General features: G+C 38.2%; 1 protein-coding gene across 4 annotated transcripts in view; it reads left to right on the top strand.

The window, feature by feature from the left end:
* The window catches only part of NEXMIF (neurite extension and migration factor), a 160,886-nt gene that overhangs the window by 116,943 nt on the left and 23,136 nt on the right, over positions 1 to 20,807 (top strand). The window contains exon 2 of one of the 4 annotated variants that reach the window (XM_047716504.1): positions 5,185 to 5,314. The exons of 2 other annotated variants lie outside the window; for them this stretch is intronic. The gene's annotated coding sequence lies outside the window, so the exon portion shown is untranslated. Of the gene's footprint in view, positions 1 to 589; positions 703 to 5,184; positions 5,315 to 20,807 lie in introns of those variants that run through there. One more of the 4 variants, XM_047716506.1, reaches the window with a different exon arrangement.

Consider the following 20,807-nt stretch of genomic DNA (forward strand, 5'->3'; position numbering starts at 1 on the left):
AATCAAGGTGATACACCACATTAATGAAAGAAAGGATAAGAACCATATCATCATTTTAATAGATGCAGGGAAAGCATTTGACAAAGTACAACATCCATTCATGATAAAAACCCACAGTAAAATAGGTTAAAAGGGACATATTCCAAAGAATACATACAGATGGCCAACAGACACATGAAAAGATTCTCAGCAACACTCATCATCAAGGAAATTCAATTCAAAACCATGAAGAGATATCACCTCACACCTGTCAGAGTAACTAAAATAAAAAAAAAAAAACACAAGAAACAATAAGTGTTGGTGAGGATGTGGAGAAAAAGGAACACTCATGCACTCTTGGTGGCAATGCAAACTAGGGCAGCCACTGTGGAATACAGTATGGAGTTTCCTCAAAACATATTAAATTTTATATTAAATTCCTCTCTTTTTAAAATATAGAACTACCATATGGTCCATAATCACATTACTGGGTACTCATTTATGCCGAGAATATAAGAACACTAAATTGGAAGGGTATTTGCACCCTTATTTTTTGCAGTGATACTTACAATAGCCAAATTATGGAAGCAGTCCATGTGTCCATCAACAGATGTATGGATGAAGTAGAAGTGGATTATATATTCAATGGAGTATTAATAAGCCATAAAAGAGGATGAAATCCTGCCATTTGCAGCAACATGGATGGAGCTAAACACTATACTGGTAAGTGAGATAAGTCAGTCAGAGAAAGACAAATACCATATTATTGCACTCATATGTGAAATTTAAGAAACAAACAAGCAAATGAGAAATAAGGAGAGAGAGAGAAACTAAGAAGCAGACTCTTTTTTAAAAGATTTTATTTATTTATTTATTTATTTATTTATTTATTTATTTATTAAGAGAGAGTGCAAGTGTGGGGAGAAGCCAGGGTAGGGGAGAGGGAGAGGGACAAGGAGACTGCACTGAATGCAGAGCCGCATGAAGGGCTTGATTCCACAACCCTGAGATCACAACATGAGTCAAAACCAAGAGTCCAGTGTTTAACTGACTGAGCCACCCAGGCACCTGCAGACTTTTTTTTTTAATTCAACTTAGTTAACATATAGTTTAGTATTAGTTACAGGAGTAGAATTTAGTGATTCATCACTTACATATAACACCCAGTGCTTGTCCCAGCAAGTGCCCTCCTTAATGTCCATTACCCACTCACCACTCCTCCAGCAACCCTCAGTTTGCTCCCTGTAGTTAAGAGTCTCTTATGATTTGCCTCCCTCTCTGTTTTTATTTTACTTTTCTGTCCCTTCTCCTATGTTTATCTGTTTTGTTTCTTAAATTCCATATATAAGTTAAATCATATGGTGTTTGTCTTTCTCTGACTGACTTATTTCGCTTAGCATAATACAATCTAGTTCCATCCATGTCATCGCAAGTGGCAAGATTTTGTTCATTTTTGATGACTGAGTAATATTTCATATATATGAAATATTATTTATTATATTATATATAATATTATGTTATTAATATAATATTATTGATTAGCATAATGCAATCTAGTTCTATCCATGTCATTGCAAGTGGCAAGATTTTGTTCATTTTTGATGGCCGAGTAATATTTCATATATATACATATGTATGTATATATACCACTTCTTCTTTGTATATGTATATATGTATATATACATATATATATACCACTCTTCTTTATCCTTTCATACCACTTCTTTATCCTTTCATCTTTTGTTAGACATCTGGGCTCTTTCCATAGTTTGGCTATTATAGATACTGCTGCTTTAAAAATTGGGGTGCATGTACCCCTTTAAATCTATAGTTTTGTATCCTTTGGGTAAAAATCTAGTAGTGCAACTTCTGGATCATAGGCTAGTTCTGTTTTTAACTTTTTGAGGAACCTCCATACTGTTTTCCAGAGTGACTGCTTCAGTTTGCATTCCCACCAACAGTGCAAAAGGGTTTCCCTTTCTCCACATCCTCACCAACGTCTATTGTTTCCTAAGCTGTTACTTTTAACCATATTGACTGGTGTGTGGTGGTATCTCATTGTGGTTTTGATTTGTATTTCCCTGATGATGAGTAATGAGCATTTTTTCATGCGTCTGTTAGCCATTTGTATGTCTTCTTTGGAAAAATGTCTCTTCATGTCTTCTGCCCATTTCTTAACTGGATTATTTAATTTTTGGATGTTGATTTTGATGAATTCTCTGTAAATGCTGGATACTAGCCCTTTATCTGTTATGTCGTTTGCAAATATAAGAAGCAAACTCTTAATTATAGAGAACAAATTGACGATTATTAGAGGGGCAGGGGATGAGAGGTTGTATTAGAGGGGCAGGGGATGAGAGGTTGGGTGAAATGGGTGATGGGGAGTAAGGAGTGCACTTATCACGATGAGTACTGGGTGATGTATGAAATTATTGAATCACTCACACATCTAAAACTAATATTACACTGTATGTTAACTAACTGGAATTAAAATAAAAACTTAAAAAAAAGAAACAGAACAAAGGGAAAAAAGAGACAAAGCAAAAACAGTCTTAACTGTAGAGAACAAATAGATGGTTACCAGAGGGGAGTTGGGTGGGGGGAGGGGGTGAAGGGGATTAGGAGTACATTTATCATGATAATCACTGAGTAATATATGGAATTGTTGAATCACTATACTGTACACCTGAAATTAATATAACATTGCATGTTAACTATGCTGGAATTAAAATAAAAAATAATACCAATAATAAAGTAAGCTATTGGGACTATGTCAAAATAAAGAGATTTTTGTACAGCAAAGGAAACCATCAACAAAACAAAAAGCCTACTGATTGGGAGAATATAATTGCAAATTATATATCCAATAAAGGATTAATATCCAAAATAAAGAAAGAACTTATACAACTCAACACAAGAAATAATCTGATTAATAAATGGGCAGAAGACCTGAATTGACTTTTTTCTAAAGAAGACATGCAGATGACCAGCAGATATATGAAAATATTTCAACCTCACCAATCATCAGGGAAATGAAGATCAAAACCACAATGAGATATCACCTTTAACCTGTCAGAATGGCTAAATCAAAAAGATAAGAAATAAGCACTGTTAAAAAAAAAAGAAAGAAGCAGTGTTGGCAATTATGTACAGAAAAAGAAACTTTCATGCATTGTTGGTAGAAATGTAAACAGGTAGAGTCACTATAGAAAACAGTATGGAGATTCCTCAAAAAATTAAGTAGAACAACCATATGATCCAGTAGTTCTACAACTGGGTATTTACCCAAAGGAAACAAAAACACAAATTCAAAAAGATATATGCATCCCCATGTTTATTGCAGCATTATTTGTAATATGCATATGTAGAGGCAACCTAAGTGTCCATTGATAGATTAATAGATAAGGAATACAAGGTTTATATCTGTATCTACAATGGAATAGTATGCAGCCATTAATAAGGATGAGCTCTTGCCATTTGTGACAACTTGAATGGACCTAGAGGGTATTATGCTAAGTAAGGTAAGTCAGACTGAGAAAGACAAATACTATGAGTTCATTCATATGTGAAATCTAAAAAAAAAAATGAGTAAACAAACAAAAAGCAGAATTAGACCAATAAGCAGAGAACAAACTGATGGTTGCCAGGAGGATGGGGATGGGGAGTTAGAAAAAATAGGCGAGGGGGAGTGGGAAATACAGGCTTCCAGTTACAGAATAAATAAATCATGAGGTTGAAAGATACTTAAGGAATATTTTCAATGAAATTTTAATAGCATTTTGTGGTGACTGATGGTAGCTACACTTGTGAGCATAACATAAGGACAAGTTGAATCACTATTTTGTAAAATTGTGTGTCAACTATATTCAGATTTTTTTTCAAAGAAAAATGTGGTGGGTTCCCAGAGTTGAATCAGTGAATGGCTTCTACACCTGACCTGGTTTCAGCAGCAAGCATGTGCAAGAATTTCTCTTCTCTAGGCTTTCCCAGAGCTGGTGGGTCTAGCATTTATGTTATTATGGCTGAATTAAAATAAAGGTCTCTATTGTCTCTCAGGAGAAATTAAGAAAGTGCCAGAAATGAAAAAAGTATTAGCACAAAAAGACTGTAAAGGAAGGGGAAGTTATATGAAGATAAGAAAAAAATATTAAAGCAGCAATTTGTTCTTTTTTTAAAAAAAATTGAAGTACCGTTGACATACAGTGTTAGTTTTGTGTATACGATGTAGTGATTTAACAATTATATACATTATGAAATGCTCACCACAATAAGTGTAGTTACTGTCTGTTATTATACCTAGTTATTACAATATTATTGACTATATTCCCTATGCTATAGTTGCTCATGAAACTACTGTTCCCTTTTACACACACACATGCACATGCACATGCACACACACACACTGAAACGTCTCTTCTATTAAAATTTCTGCATGTAACCTGAACATATTGGCCTAGAATGATGGTAATAAGGCTGTGTGATTTTTAGCAAATTACTTAAACTCTCTGAGAATATTTAGTTTTCTCATTTATAAAATAGCAATGCTAATTCCTACCTACTTTACAGGGCTTTTTAAAGGGTTAAATACAAATCAATATAAAGCTTCTAGTACATAGTAAGTGATGCATAAATGTTAATAACCTTATCATTAGACATCATGAGGTGATAGTTTAGCTTAGTGTTGGGACTTACTTACATTCATCTAAAGGTAGCAAAAGTTTTCCCTAGCTAGCTGTTTAAGTAGTTGCTAATGTTTAGAGTTTAACCCAGTTGCATCAGCAGCTGCTTAAATACTAGTCTGGCTTTCAGTTCACATATCTGCCTACAATTCGCCGATTGAGATTATATTGGAGGAATGGTCAGCAACTAGTAAATCCAATGTATAACTTGTTCCTGGAAATACTTTATTTTACCCTTAAAAATTGACTTATTTATTGTAATACAAGGTAATCCTACTTTCTAGGAATAAAGTGAGCCCATGTCTAAGGGTGATGTGACTCCAGTTTAATTGGTTCAAAATCTACATCCCGTATTTCCTCATGAATCTTAACTACAGTGTGACTTCATTTGGCAGACCTCAAAAGAGAATGAAAGATATGAGAGGTGTTGACAGTGAGAGCTGTTTATTGCCATTCACCTGCAAGAGCTGTCTATGGCACCTGTTCATGCATATCAGACACATGAACACTCTCCTTTTATTTGCAGTACATGGAGCAATGATGGCATGCTCATATTTTGAGAGAAATTCCCCTTCTGCTCGGATGAGTTTCCTTCTCTGTTCAACAGGGCCAGGATTTTATCTAAGGGAGTACAAAGGCCACCAGGCCTTTTCCAGGTAAAGTACTCTACACATCTTGCCCACTTGTCCTTGATCACTTTTATAGTTAAATATATAAATGTGATTTTTAGTATAAATAAATTGTATGGAAAATACCAAAGAAATCACTTAGCTGAAATTAAGTGTTTAGAAATGATTAGCTCTAGGGTACCACCCAATTCTCCTCAGTAACTTAAGTAAATAATACAATGCTGAGCCTACTGTGGCCACTCATCAAAATGGAATCGAATCACAATATTGTCTTATCACTCCAAAGTCTCTGGGTAACAACTGGGTGGCTGTAGAAATTTTAGATAGTGTCAGCAGCTAGAGTTGCCACCCTGAGGTGACAGCATTGAGCCCTAGTATATTCAAGTTGGAGGCAGAGGAAGAAATGGCAACATATTTTGTCATGTTAACCACCCTGAAAAATTTTCAAGTTTCCATACCCATTGTTTGGAAAACTCCAGTTCCTTACTCTCAGTTCTTCATATTCCAAGAATTCAAGACTACTTCCCTGGCAGAGCAAACTCAGTAATGAGCAAGGCATTAGCAAAATGACTGGCTCTAATCAGGGAGATTCAAATTAAAACCACATTGAGATACCACCTTACACCAGTTAGAATGGCCAAAATTAGCAAGACAGGAAACAACATGTGTTGGAGAGGATGTGGAGAAAGGGGAAGCCTCTTACACTGTTGGTGGGAATACAAGTTGGTGTAGCCACTTTGGAGAACAGTGTGGAGATTCCTTAAGAAATTAAAAATAGAGCTTCCCTATGACCCTGCAATTGCACTACTGAGTACTTACCCCAAGGATACAGATGTAGTGAAAAGAAGGGCCATCTGTACCCCAATGTTTATAGCAGCAATGGCCATGGTCACCAAACTGTGGAAAGAACCAAGATGCCCTTCAACGGACGAATGGATAAGGAAGATGTGGTCCATATACACTATGGAGTATTATGCCTCCATCAGAAAGGATGAATACCCAACTTTTGTAGCAACATGGATGGGACTGGAAGAGATTATGCTGAGTGAAATAAGTCAAGCAGAGAGAGTCAATTATCATATGGTTTCACTTATTTGTGGAGCATAACAAATAACATGGAAGACAAGGGGAGATGGAGAGGAGAAGGGAGTTGAGGGAAATTGGAAGGGGAGGTGAACCATGAGAGACTATGGACTCTGAAAAACAATCTGGGGGTTTTGAAGGGACGGTGGGTAGGAGGTTGGTGGAACCAGGTGGTGGGTATTAGAGAGGGCACAGATTGCATGGAGCACTGGGTGTGGTACAAAGCAATGAATACTGTTACGCTGAAAAGAAATTAAAAAAAAGAAAGAAAGATAAATAACAACAAAAAAATGACTGGCTCTAAACTGATTCTATGCTGTGTTTGAAAATGGAAGCTTTTATTAGATAGTCTCAGTAGGGGTTCTGAATGATTAATTATTTGATTACATACTGGACCCTGTCTTTATAATGGTGCTGTCATCTTTTCAAGTCCAGGCATCCTGGCAAAAACAAAAACAAAGCACAAATTCAGACAAACTGTAGAGTAGGGCAGAGATGGGAACACCCTATCTGAATGTGGCACAATTATTTCAGAACTGTTGTAAATATGTTGGAACATTTTGTGAGCAGAAGAGGTGGATGATAGCACAAACTGGTTGAGACAATAAAATTGGAAAAATAGGTGGAGCAAAAATGGAAAGGAGGGAAGAAGGGAATACAAAAACATGGGTTAAGATAACAATCTCCTTTTTTTCCAAAAAAAAAAAAAACTTTTGTCATAGGTGCCAAGATGGTGCTGCTTGCCCACAGTCCATAGGAAGACATAATAGTTATCATTTGATCTAATTATATACTAATATATTTATCTAGGTATATACTGAGAGCTAATTAAACTGTTTCTGGCACCGTGAAAAGATCAAAATGTGTGTGCAATTTTTTTTCTTCACCCCACCTCATTATGGCAGATGATAGGAGGCAGTTTGTTGTATTTCTTCTGTGACTCATAAGTTCACAGTTCCTGCTTTCTTCCTTATATCTTGGCCTTTAAATGAGGCTGTTTCTTTAAGATCCTAGTGGTCCTTAGAGTTCAGAGGAAATTTGGGTTGAGTAAAGAGGTAGGCAGATAAGGGAAGAATCAGCAATTCTATCACATCCATCTTATTCTCAACTAGTTCTAGAAAAGTACCTAAAGTATCCGAAAACCGTGGAGCATATTTTCAGGTGAGTTATTGTCTTATTTCTTCACTAAAAATGTTTTAGTTTGGCACAACAATGTTCATATGTACCATAAGTGTCTACAGAATGGATGATCCTCAGAATATTTATTAAAAACTAACTTTAACTCTTCTGGTCACCAAGGGTCTAATTTATTTCAAGATATCTAAAGACCTATTAAGCACTCTTCTATCCATTATTTCTCTCATTTGAGTCTCCAACAGTTTTGTTAAATAGAAATGACAGGGATATTTATCTTTATTTTACAGGATCATGCATTAATAAAGGTGATAAAACCATGACTAGAACCCAGAACCTCCTGATTCCTTGCCTAGCATTACTCTAGCCTACAGTTCTGAATCTCATGATTCATTCTGAGTCAACTAGTATCAAGGTATTACTTTGATCATGTTTCCTCCCCTACTTAAAAATGTATTAAAGAAAGGATGCCATTCATGACTTCAGGACCCACCCAGCCCCATCTCAACAACTTTATATCATTACTTCCCTGGCCCTCAGTTTTCTTATTCATAAAGAGAGATGATGACACTTATTTTCCTGATTCGCAGTGAAGTAACATTCAGGTGTCAGGATGGGTGTTGTAATTTTACTAAATTGTAAAGCCTTCTGTAGTCCTGTTACCCTATTCATTTAATCATTTAACTTTAATTAGAACTAGCAGTGGAAAAATAATATGCATGACTTTCTTAGCAATGCAGATTTGTTTCTGGGTGACACTATTGGGTTGGTTTTGTTTTGTTTTTTTAAGTTTGACCCAACAGAAGTACACAAATGCTAACTCTCAGTTTCAGATTGTCTTCAGATTGGCAATCTACTGCAATCTCTTCTCTCCTTACTTTCTTACAAGGATGGTTTATACATAAAGAATTCAACTTAAATATTTAGAGAAACATGTTATGCAATTGGAGCTGTCCTATCAGTCTTGGGGTAAGTCAGTCCACTTTTATGGTCCCACCAAATACCAAAGACTGTGAGCTTTGGAGTAACTCAGTCCTAGGTTTGAATCCTGATTCCCCTCCAACTAGCTAGGTGGGCCTGAAAAAGCTGCTTAAATTTTTCTGAGTCTCAGTTTCCTTACCTATTGACAAAGATAATAATACATATCTCATTATGACTGCTGTTTAAAGTAATAAATGTATTTATTTATTTGTTTATTCATTTTTAATATTTCACAGGACTCAAAATAGTGATTATTAAAATTTTTAAATGGCATGAAAAAGGCTTCTGGTAAACTGTCAAGTAGAACACAAATTAAATATACATACAGTCACAATTATAGTTCAAAAATAAAAAATAAGCTCAATAGGAAATACATTTAAAAAGTTTACATGATAATATTATGGGTAGCTATTTGTTTTTTCTTCATGTTTTATAATTTTTTTATTCACTAATAAATATCATTTTCATTTGGGCTCTTGAGTTCTTACTAGGTGAGTACTTATTTTTTATTAAAATGTAATGTATTATTTGTTTCAGGAGTACAGGTCTGTGAATCATCAGTCTTACACAATTCACAGCACTCACTATAGCACATACCCTCCCCAGTGTCCATCACCCAGCCACCCTATCCTACCCCCCTTCTGGCAGAAGCCCTCAGTTTGTTTCCTGAGATTAAGAGTCTTTTATGGTTTGTCTCCCTCTTGGTCCCATCTTGTTTCATTTTTCCTCCCTTCCCCCCATGAGCCCCCACCCTGCCTCTCAAATTCTTCATATCAGAGAGATCATATGATAATTGTCTTTCTCTGATTGACTTATTTTTTTTTAGCATAATACTCTCTAGCTCCATCCATGTCATTGTAAATAGCAAGATTTCAGGGGGGTTTTGATGGCTGCATTGTATTCCATTGTGTGTGTGTGTGTGTGCGCACGTGCATGTGTGTATACATGTATATATGTATATAAGTGTATATATACATGTGTATATATGTATACATATATGTGTGTGTGTGTGTGTGTGTGTGTGTGTTTGTATATATATATACCACAGCTTCTTTATCATTTCATCTGTTGATGGACACCTAGGTTCTTTCCATAGTTTGGCTATTCTGGATATTGCTGCTATAAACATTGGGGTGCAGGTGCCCCTTCGGATCACTACATTTGTAGTTGTACCCTACATGTTTAGGGTAAATACCCAGTAGTGTGATTTATGGGTCATAAGGTAGCTCTATTTTCAACTTTTTGAGGAACCTCTATACTGTTTTCCAGAGTGGCTGCACCAGTTTGTATTCCCACCAACAGTGTAGGAGGGTTCCCCTTTCTCTGCTTCCTCACCAACACCTGTTGTTTCCTGACTGGTTAATTTTAGCTGTTCTGACTGATGTGAGGTGGTATCTCATGTGGTTTTGATTTGTATTTCCCTGATGCTGAGTGATGGTGAGCACCTTTTCATGTGTCTGTTGACTATTTGGATGTCTTCTATGCTGAAATATTTGTTCATATCTTCTGCCCATTTCTTGATTGGATTATTTGTTCTTTGGGTGTTGAGTTTGATAAGCTCTTTATAGATTTTGGATACTAGCCCTTTATCTTATATGTCATTTGCAAATATCTTCTCCCATTCTGTCAGTTGTCTTTTAGTTTTCTTGACTGTTTCCTTTGCTGTGCAAAAGCTTTTGATCTTGATGAAGTCCCAAGAGTTCATTTTTGCCCTTGCTTCCCTTGCCTTTTCTGATGTTTCTAGGAAGAAGTTGCTGTGGCTGAGGTCCAAGTAGTTGCTGCCTGAGTTCTTCTCAAGGATTTTGATGGATTCCTGTCTCACATTGAGGTCTTTCATCCATTTTGAGTCTATTTTTATGTGTGCTGTAAGGAAATGGTCCAGTTTCATTCTTCTTCATGTGGCTGTCCAATTTTCCCAACACCATTTGTTGAAGAGACTGTCTTTTTGCCATTGGATATTCTTTCCTGCTTTGTCAAAGATTAGTTCAACGTGGAGTTGAGGGTCATCTCTGGGCTCTCTATTCTGTTCCATTGATCTATGAGTCTGTTTTTTTGCCAGTACCATACTGTCCTGATGATTACTGCTTTGTAATAGAGCATGAAGTCTGGAATTGTGATGCTGTCAACTTTGGTTTTCTTTATCAACATTCCTCTGGCTATTCGGGGTCTTTTTTATTTCCATATAAATTTTAGGAATATTTGTTCCATTTCCTTGAAAAATGTTCATAGTATTTCTGTAGCTATTACATTAAATGCGTAGATGGCTCTAGGTAGCATAGACATTTTCTTTTCTTTTTTTTTTTTAAAGATTTTATTTATTTGACAGACAGAGATCACAAGTAGGCAGAGAGGCAAGCAGAGAGAGGGGGGGTGGGAAGCAGGATCCCTGTGGAGCAGAGAGCCCAACATGGGGCTCGATCCCAGGACCCTGGGATCATATCCTGAGCTGAAGGATCATGACCTGACCTGACCTGAGCTTTAACCCACTGAGCCACCCAGGCGCCCCAGCATAGACATTTTCATAATATCTCCTCTTCCAGTCTATGAGCATGGAATGCTTTTCCATTTCTTTGTGTCTTCCTCAATCTCTTTCATGAGTATTCCACAGTTTTCTGAGTACAGATCTTTTTCCTCTTTGGTTAGGTTTATTCCTAGGTGTGGTTTTGGGTGCAATTGTAAATGGGATTGACTCCTTAATTTCTCTTTCTTCTGTCTTCTTGTTGGTGTATAGAAATGCAAGTGATTTCTGTGCATTGATTTTATATCCTGACACTTTATTGAATTCCTGTATGAGAGCTAGCAGTTTTGGAGTGGAGTCTTTTGGATTTTCTGCATAAAGTATCATGTCATCTGCAACGAGTGAAAGTTTGACTTCCTCTTTGATGGTTCAGATGCCTTTTATTTCTTTTTGTTGTCTGATTGCTGAGGCTAGGACTTCCAGTACTATGTTGAATAGCAGTGGTGATAGTGGACATCCCTGCCATGTTCCTGACCTTAAGGGAAAAGCTCTCAGTTTTTCTCCATTGAGAATGATATTTGCGGTGCATTTTTCATAGATGGCTTTGATGATATTGAGTTATGTATCCTCTACCCCTACACTGTGAAGAGTTTTGATCAAGAAAGTGTGCTGTACTTCGTCAAATGCTTTCTCAGCATCTATTGAGAGTAGCATATTGTTCTTGTTCTTTCCTTTATTAATGTATTATATTACTTTGGTAGATTTGAAGATGTTGAGCCAGCCTTGCAGCCCAGGAATAAATCTCACTTGGTCATGGTGAATAATCCTTTTAATGTACTGTTGGATCCTATTGGCTAGTATCTTAGTGAGAATTTTTGCATCAATGTCCATCAGGGATATTGGTCTGTAATTCTTCTTTTTGGAGGGGCTTTTGTCTGGTTTGGGGGTCAAGGTAATGTTGACTTCACAAAATGAGTTTGGAAGTTTTTCTTCCATTTCCAATTTTTGGAAAAGTTTTAGGAGACTAGGTGTTAGTTCTTCTTTATATGTTTGGTAGAATTTCCCTGGGAAGCCGCCTGGCCCTGGGCTTTTGTTTTTGGAGAGATTTTGATACTGCCTTAATCTCCTTACTGCTGATGGATCTGTTTAAGTTTTCTATTTCTTCCTGGTTCATTTTTGGTAGTTTATATGTCTCTAGGAATGCATCCATTTCTTCCAGATTATCAAATTTGCTGGTGTATAGTTTCTCATATTATATTCTTTTTTTTTTTAAAGATTTTATTTATTTATTTGACAGAGAGAGATCACAAGCAGGCAGAGAGGCAGGCAGAGAGGCAGGCAGAGAGACAGGAGGAAGCAGGCTCCCTGCTGAGCAGAGAGCCCGATGCGGGACTCGATCCCAGGACTCCGAGATCATGACCTGAGCCGAAGGCAGCGGCTTAACACACTGAGCCACCCAGGCGCCCCTCTCATATTATATTCTTATAATTGTTTGTATTTCTTTGGTGTTGGTTGTGATCTCTCCTCTATCATTCATGATTTTATTAATTTGGGTCCTTTCTCTTTTCTTTTTGATAAGTCTGGCCAGGGGTTTATCAGTCTTATTAATTCTTTCAAAGAACCAGATCCTAGTTTCATTGATCTGTTCCACTGTTCTTTTGGTTTCTATTTGCACTGATTTCTGTTCTGATCTTTATTATTTCTCTTCTGCTGCTGGGTTTAGGCTTTATTTGTTGTTCTTCCTCCAGCTCCTTTAGGTGTAGGGTTAGGTTGTATATTTGAGACCTTTCTTGTTTCTTGAGAAAGGCTTTTAGTGTTGTATACTTCCCTCTTAGGACTGCCTTTGCTGAATCCCAAAGATTTTGAAGAGTTGTGTTTTCATTTTCATTTGTTTCCATGAATTTTAAAAATTCTTCTTGAATTTCCTAGTTGACCCATTCATTCTTTAGTAGGATGTTCTTTAGCTTCCATGTATTTGAGTTCTTTCCAACTTTCCTCTTGTGATTGAGTTCTAGCTTCGGAGCATTATGGCCTAAAAATATGCAAGGAATGATCCCAATCTTTTGATACTGGTTGAGACCTGATTTGTGACCCAGGATGTGATCTATTCTAAACCATGTTCCATGTACACTGGAGAAGAATGTGTATTCTGTTGCTTTGGGGTGGAATGTTCTAAATATATCTGGGATGTCCATCTGCTCCAGTGTGTTATTTAAAGTCTTTATTTCCTTGTTGACCTTTTGCTTAGATGGTCAATCTGCCCATTTCAGTGAGGAGGGTGTTAACATCTCTACTATTATTGTATTATTATTGATGTGTTTCTTTGATTTTCTTATTAACTGATATATATAATTGGTTGCTCCCATGTTAGGGTCACAGATATTTAAAATTGTTTGATCTTCTTTTTGGACAGATCCTTTAAGTATGATATAGTGTCCTTCCTCACCTCTTATTATAGTCTTTGGCTTAAAATATAATTTGTCTGATATAACGATTACCATCTAAGCTTTCTTTTGAAGTCCATTAGCATGGTAAATTGTTTTCCACATCCTTACTTTAAATCTGGAGGTATCTTTGAGTCTAAAGTGAGTTTCTTGCAGACAGAATATCAGTGGGTCTTGTTTTTTTATCCATTCTGATACCCTGTGTCTTTTGATTGGGGCATTTAGCTCATTCACATTCAGGGTAACTATTGAAAGATATGAATTCAGTGCCATTATATTGCCTGTAAGATGTCTGTTACTGTATATTGTTCCTTTCTGGTCTGTTGCTTTTAGGATCTCTCTTTGCTTAGAGGACCCCTTTCAATATTTCCTGTAGGGCTGGTTTGGTGCTTGCAAATTCTTTAGTTTTTGTTTGTCCTGGAAACCTTTTATGTCTCCTGCTATTTTAAATGACATCCTAGCTGGATATAGTATTCTTGTCTGCATATTTTTCTCATTTAGTGCTCTGTTACAGACTTCTTTTCCTGGGCTGCTTTCAGGATTTTCTCTTTGTCACTAAGACTTGTAAATTTTACTATTAGGTGATGGGGTGTGGACCTATTCTTGTTGATTTTGAGGGGGGTTCTCTGCGCGTCCTGGATTTTGATGCTTGTTCCCTTTGCCATATTAGGGAAATTCTCTCCAATAATTCTCTCCAATATACCTTCTGCTCCCCTCTCTCTTTCTTCTTCTGGAATCCCAATTATTCTAATCTTGTTTCGTCTTATGGTGTCACTTATCTCTCGAATTCTCCCCTCATGGTCCAGTAGCTGTTTGTCCCTCTTTTGCTCAGCTTCTTTATTCTGCCTCATTTATCCTAGCAGTGAGAGCCTCCATTTTTTATTGCACCTCATTAGTAGCTTTTTTAATTTCAACTTGGTTAGGTTTTAGTTCTTTTATTTCTCCAGAAAGGGCTTTTATATCTTCCGAGAGGGTTTCTCTAATATCTTCCATGCCTTTTTCGAGCCCAGCTAGAACCTTGAGAATCATCATTCTGAACTCTATATCTGACATATTACCAATGTCTGTATTGATTAGGTCTCCGGCCTTCAGTACTGCCTCTTGTTCTTTTTTGGGGGGTGAATTTTTCTGCCTTGTCATTCTGTCCAGATAAGAGTATATGAAGGAGCAAGTAAAATACTAAAAGGGTGGCAAAGACCCCAGGAAAATATGCTTTAACCAAATCAGAAGAGACCCCAAATCATGTGGGGGAGAAAGGGGATAAAAAGAGGTTCTGAAAAAAAAGAAACAATTAAAAAAAGAAAACGAATAAAGAAAAATATAAAAAGGAAAAAATATATATGTGTATATATATATATATATATTAGATAAACTAGTTTAAAAATGTTAAAAAGAAAAGGGTAAAAGTTAAAAAAAAATTAGCAGAAGAAGAAAAAAGAATTGAAAAAAATTTTGAAAAAAAAAAAACAAATTAAATTAACTGCAAGACTAATGAATCATGGGGAGAAAGCCATGAGTTCAATGCTTTGCTTTCTCCTCCTCTGGAATTCCGCTGCTCTCCTTGGTATTGAACCTGTACTCCTTGGTAGGTGAACTTGGTTCTGGCTGGATTTCTTATTGATCTTCTGGGGGAGGGGCCTGTTGTAGTGATTCTCAAGTGTCTTTGCCCCAGGCAGAATTGCACCGCCCTTACCAAGGGCCGGGCTGAGTAATCTGCTCGGGTTTGCTTTCAGGAGCTTTTGTTCCCTGAACGCTTTCCGTAGAGTTCCGGAGGACGGGAATGAAAATGGCGGCCTCCCAGTCTCTGGCCCAGAGGAGCTGAGAGCTCAGGGCCCCACTCCACAGTGCACCCTCAGAGAATAGCGCCCAATAACTCCTGTCTCCCTGGCCTCCGGCTGCACTCCGAGCTCACCCAGGCTGAGACCAGTTCAAGGTAACTCCGAGCTGAGAGCTCACTCCTTGGCTCTGTCTCTGTAGCCGGCTTCCCCATTCTAATACCTGCAAGCTCTGTGACACTCAGACACCCCCGATCCTTCTGTGACCCTGCGGGACCTGGGGCCACGCTGACCCCACGTGGGCTTCACCCCGGTTTAGCCTCGGGAGTGATGCCCCTCAGCGGAACAGACTTTTAAAAGTCCCGATTCTGTGCTCTGTTGCTCCATCGGGAGCCGGGAGCCGGCCCCTCCCCCCGTGGTCTATCTTCCCATTGCTTTGGATTCACTTCTCCGCCAGTCCTACCTTTCAGAAAGTGGCCGATTTTCTGTTTCTAGAATTGCTGTTCTTCCTCTCTTCAGTCTCCCGTTGGTTTTGTAGGTGTTTGCAACGTTTAGATAAGCTATCTAGCTGATCTCCTGCTACCTGATGTAGCCTCAGCCTGCTACTTCTCTGCCATCTTGACTCCTCCCTGCCTCATTTAGTGCTCTGAATATATCATGCCAGTCCTTTCTGGCCTGCCAGGTCTCTGTGGATAGGTCTGCTGCCAATCTAATATTTCTGCTATTGTATGTTACAGACCTCTTGTCCCAAGCTGCTTTTAGGATTTTCTTTGTCACTGAGACTTGTGAGTTTTACTATTAGATGATGGGGGTTGTGACCTATTTTTATTGATTTTGAGGGTGCTTCTCTGTGCCTCCTGGATTTTGATGCTTGTTCCCTTCACCAAATTAGGGAAATTCTCTGCTATAATTTGCTCTAATATAGCTTCTGCCCCTCTCTCTCCTTCTCCTGGGATTCAAATTATTCTAATATTGTTTTGTCTTAATGGTATCACTTATTTCTCAAATCCTCCCCTCTTGGTCCAGTAGTTGTCTCTCTTTTGCTCTGCTTCTTTATTCTCTATCATTTAGTCTTCTATAGCACTGATTCTCTCTTCTGCCTCATTTATCATAGCAGTAAGATCTTCTATTTTTTTTTAAAGATTTATTTATTTATTTATTTGACAGAGAGAGATCACAAGTAGATGGAGAGGCAGGCAGAGAGAGAGAGAGAGGGAAGCAGGCTCCCTGCTGAGCAGAGAGCCCGATGCGGGCCTCGATCCCAGGACCCTGAGATCATGACCTGAGCCGAAGGCAGCGGCTTAACCCACTGAGCCACCCAGGCGCCCAGATCTTCTATTTTTATTGCACCTCATTAATCTCTTTTTTATTTCAACTTGGTTAGATTTTAGTTCTTTTATTTCTCTATAGAGCGATTTTATTTCTCCTGAAAGGGATTCTCTAGTATGTTCTATGCTTTTTTGAAACCCAGCTAGCATTTTGATAATCTTCATTCTGAACTCTGGTTTTGATATCTTACTAATGTCCATATTGATTAGGTCCCTAGCCATTGGTACTGCCTCTTGTCCTTTTATTTGAGGTGAGTTTTTCCACCTTATCATTTTATCCAGATAAGAATAGATGAATGACAGAACAAAATACTAACAGGGTAGCAATGATCCCAGAAAAAATATACACTAACCAAATCAGAAGAGACCCAAAACTGTGGGGAGAAGAAAGGAGAGAGAGAGAGAGAAAAATATGTATGTATATATATATATATATATATATATATATATATATATAGAGAGAGAGAGAGAGAGAGAGAGAGAGAACAGAGCCACACACTTGATTTTGGGTGCATTTTGGTCTGTTAGAAGAAACTGCCTCCCCAAATTTTAAAGAAAGAAAAACTTATATAGATACAAAAATAAGGGTAAACATGATGAAGTGATGGAATATGACCATAAAGATGAAAATGTTAGAAGTTTCTAAACCAGGAATCAATAAGATACGAAATTGGTTGAAAAAAGAAAAAAGAAAAAAAAAGGAGAGAATGTGATCAGGCTAGAGACTAGAACAAAGCCATAAGCTAGATTTAGGATATATTTTGATCTGTTAGAAGAAACGGTATCCCAAAATTTTAAGGCGAGGAAAACTTATATGTATACAAAAAAATGAGGTTAAATACAATAAAGGGATAGAATATGGCTATAACAATGAAAATTTTAAAGAATTAAAATGTATTGATAAGATAAAATAGTTTAAAAAGGTTAAAATAGGACAGAGGAAAAATTTTTAAAAATAGAATAAGAAAAAAATAAAATTTGGAAAATTTAACTTTGAAAGACCAAAGAATCATGGGAGGAAAGCCATGAATTCTATGTGCTGCATTTCCCTAGCTCAGGAGATCCACAGTTCTCATTCACCAGCGAACTTGGTCTTGGCTGGATGTTCCTGCTGATCTTCTGGGGGAGGGGCCTGTTGTAGTGATTCTCAACTGTGTTTGCCTGAGGTGGAATTGCACTGCCTCTGCTAGGGGCCAGGATAAGAAATCTGCTTGGTTTTGCTCTCGGTAGCATTGTTCCCTGAATACTTTCTGTACAGCTTTGGAGGAAGAGAATGAAAATGGTGGACTCCCAATCTCCAGTCCAGAGGAGCCAAGAGCTCAGGCCCCTACTCCTCAGTGAGCCCTCAGAGAAAAGCAATCAATCATTCCTGTCTCTCTGGTCTCTGGCCCCACTCCATGTTCATCTGGCCTGTGACTGAGCATTTCTATCTCTGGAACACTGCCCCATTTGGAGTCTCCAAACCCCACCAATTCCTGTAGCAGGCTTCCATGCCACTCCTCCTGATGGATGAAGGGGGCTCTCCTGAAATCTGCCTCCTGTAGGGTCCCTGTTCAAAGAGCAGTGGCCCGACTGTGCCAGGGATCATGTTTTAGGGCAACCCCAAGCTGAGAGCCCACTTCTCTGCTCTGTCTTTGCAGCTATTTCCCTGCTCTGGCACCTGGGAGCTCTGCCACACTCAGGCACCCCCAGTCTTTCTGTGACCCCAAGGAACCTGAAACCACACTGACTCCGTAAGGTCTCCACTCCCCACTTAGCCTCTGGAGCAATGTCCCTCAGTGGAGTAGACTTCTAAAAGTTCCAATTTTGTGCTCCACTGCTCTACCACTTGCCAGGAGCTGGCCCCTCCGCCCATCATCTATCTTCCCATATATCAGCTCGGATTCACTTCTCCACACGTCCTACCTTCTGGAAGTGGTCACTTTTCTGTTCCTAAAACTGCTGCTATTCTTTTCTTCATTCTTATGTTGAGTTTGTAGGTGTTTTGAATGATTTGATAACTATCTAGCTGAATTCCTGGGACCTGATGAAACTTAGGTCTCCTGCTCCTCTTCCATCTTGCTCCTCCCTCTCTAAATTAAAGTAATAAATGTATTTAAAGTGCTTAGGATATCACTCAATAAGTTTTAGTCTCCTTCCCTTCTCATACTGTGGACATAAAGAGAACCAGCTGGACTTGTGGATGGATCAGTTTAGAATCCTCCACTCCTAGAGAAGGTCCTTCTGAATATATATCTTAGGAATGGGAAGGGCTACCAGCATTATATCTGAATACTAATGACAGAATTACTATAGGTATACATGCATAACAAAGATCCTGGGATTTCATCACCATTTATTTTTTTTCTGGCTAAAGAGTATAATTGTATCTTGGTTCTCCCTATCTTCCTGCAGCCTCCCCCCGACACACACACATCCCAGCTATCCTCCCAAGAACTAGATGCCTTCTTAAAATCTGAATAAGTATCTGGGTAAGCATTTGAAGAGCATAAGGACAGTGGATACCTGAGGAGCTAAGGAGCTCAGGACTTCAGAATGAAAGCTCATGACTTTTTTTTCATGACTTTTCTATTTCCTTCATATCTGCAGGGAATAGATTATGCTAGAGATAGTACATCAAAGTTTGATTCTTCCTCATTGCATTGCTGAGTAAGGCAATAAGCAAGACAGAAACTGTTATTGAGTAAGGGAAGCTTAGCAGAGCAGGTAGTGGAAATAAATAGTTTTCTCTTTTCCCCAGGAGGGGCTGGAGAGGAAAGATAGTAAAGGCTTTGTCAACTTTTGGGGGCCAGAAACCACTAGTTCCTCTCCCCTCTGTCCTCTATCTCCAACTAAAAACCCAGATGAATTCTGGATTCTACCCCTGGCTCTTTTAACATTTGACAAAACAAACCTGTCAAGATGTGGGGTAAAGGCAAGATACAGTCACCAGGATAGCCTTAGTGGGGAGGGGCTAGCAGGCAGGGAATAAAAAGTATGAGTATATTAGGGTCATGTAAAACCATCCAGTGTGCAGTGATGGGGCAGTTCAGCTGCATGGCAGAAGGCAAAGTTTTTCACTTTAGCAGCCCCCTCTGCTCAGCAACACTTTGAAGGCACCAAATAGATTGTGGAAACTTTACTACTCTCATTGCTTTTGGTTCTACAAAATGTCTTAGAGATCAAGAAGAAAGATAAGAGAAGGGCCAGACTGCCCCATTCAGGTAGTTTTCCTCTATCAAGCTGTTGAGTTACTTGGAACACTGGTTTCTGTGTACCCTGTCTTGAACCATCTCAAGATCCTGGCGATTCCACCTCCCAATTTAAAAGTATCCTGTCAAGAATTGTTTAAATGGCATTCTGAGGCGGGAAAAAGAAAAATATTAGAACTATCACTTTTGATGACCCACTATGAGCCAGGTGTTGTATTACTTTATAGATGTAAACCATTTAATTCTCATACTAACACTATGCAGTAACTATTACTTTTGACATGAGGAAACCAGAGTTCAGAGAGTTTAAATGATGTCCCCAGCATCACAGACCTAAGTGGCAGAGCTGAGACCAGAAGCCAGCTTACCTACTTCATTTAATACTAATTATTTTCCCCACCCCTACTTCTACTCATCTCTAAAGGAAGATAGCACTATTTAAGTATTAGTTATTATTGTCATTATCACTGTTATTATTATATCATGTACCACTGCCCTCTGGAACTAAATTAAGTGTAGAGAGTAAAAGAGAGAAAAAGAAATGAAACAAACATTTACTAAACTCTGTATTAGGGACTGAGGGGACATATAACAAACAGTAACAGGTAGCTATTTTTGATCTATAGCCCTAAGATTGGTTTATGAAATCCAGGATTCCAAGCCAACCAATTCTAATGCTAGTCACTACCACCATCATGCTGGAGCCATTTCCTAGACCACAAAGTGCCTCTTGTCCTGTCAACACATAGGTGAGAACTGAAAATTGTGGACAGTCATAATTTATTGGGTGGCTGGGGCAAAGTACATTTGTTTTCTTGGAAACCTACAGCAGATATATGCCACTAAATAAGATTTATGAAATTAACATTAAGATATATTTGTTATAGGGGCGCCTGGGTGGCTCAGTGGGTTAAGCCGCTGCCTTCGGCTCAGGTCCTGATCTCAGAGTCCTGGGATCGAGCCCCGCATCGGGCTCTCTGCTCGGCAGGGAGCCCGCTTCCTCCTCTCTCTCTGCCTGCCTCTCTGCCTACTTGTGATCTCTCTGTCAAATAAATAAATAAAATCTTTAAAAAAAGATATATTTGTTATAAATGCACTGAAACATAAACAATGATACAATATGCAG

The sequence above is a fragment of the Lutra lutra genome, chromosome X, assembly GCF_902655055.1.
Source record: "Lutra lutra chromosome X, mLutLut1.2, whole genome shotgun sequence".
Classification (NCBI taxonomy): domain Eukaryota; kingdom Metazoa; phylum Chordata; class Mammalia; order Carnivora; family Mustelidae; genus Lutra; species Lutra lutra.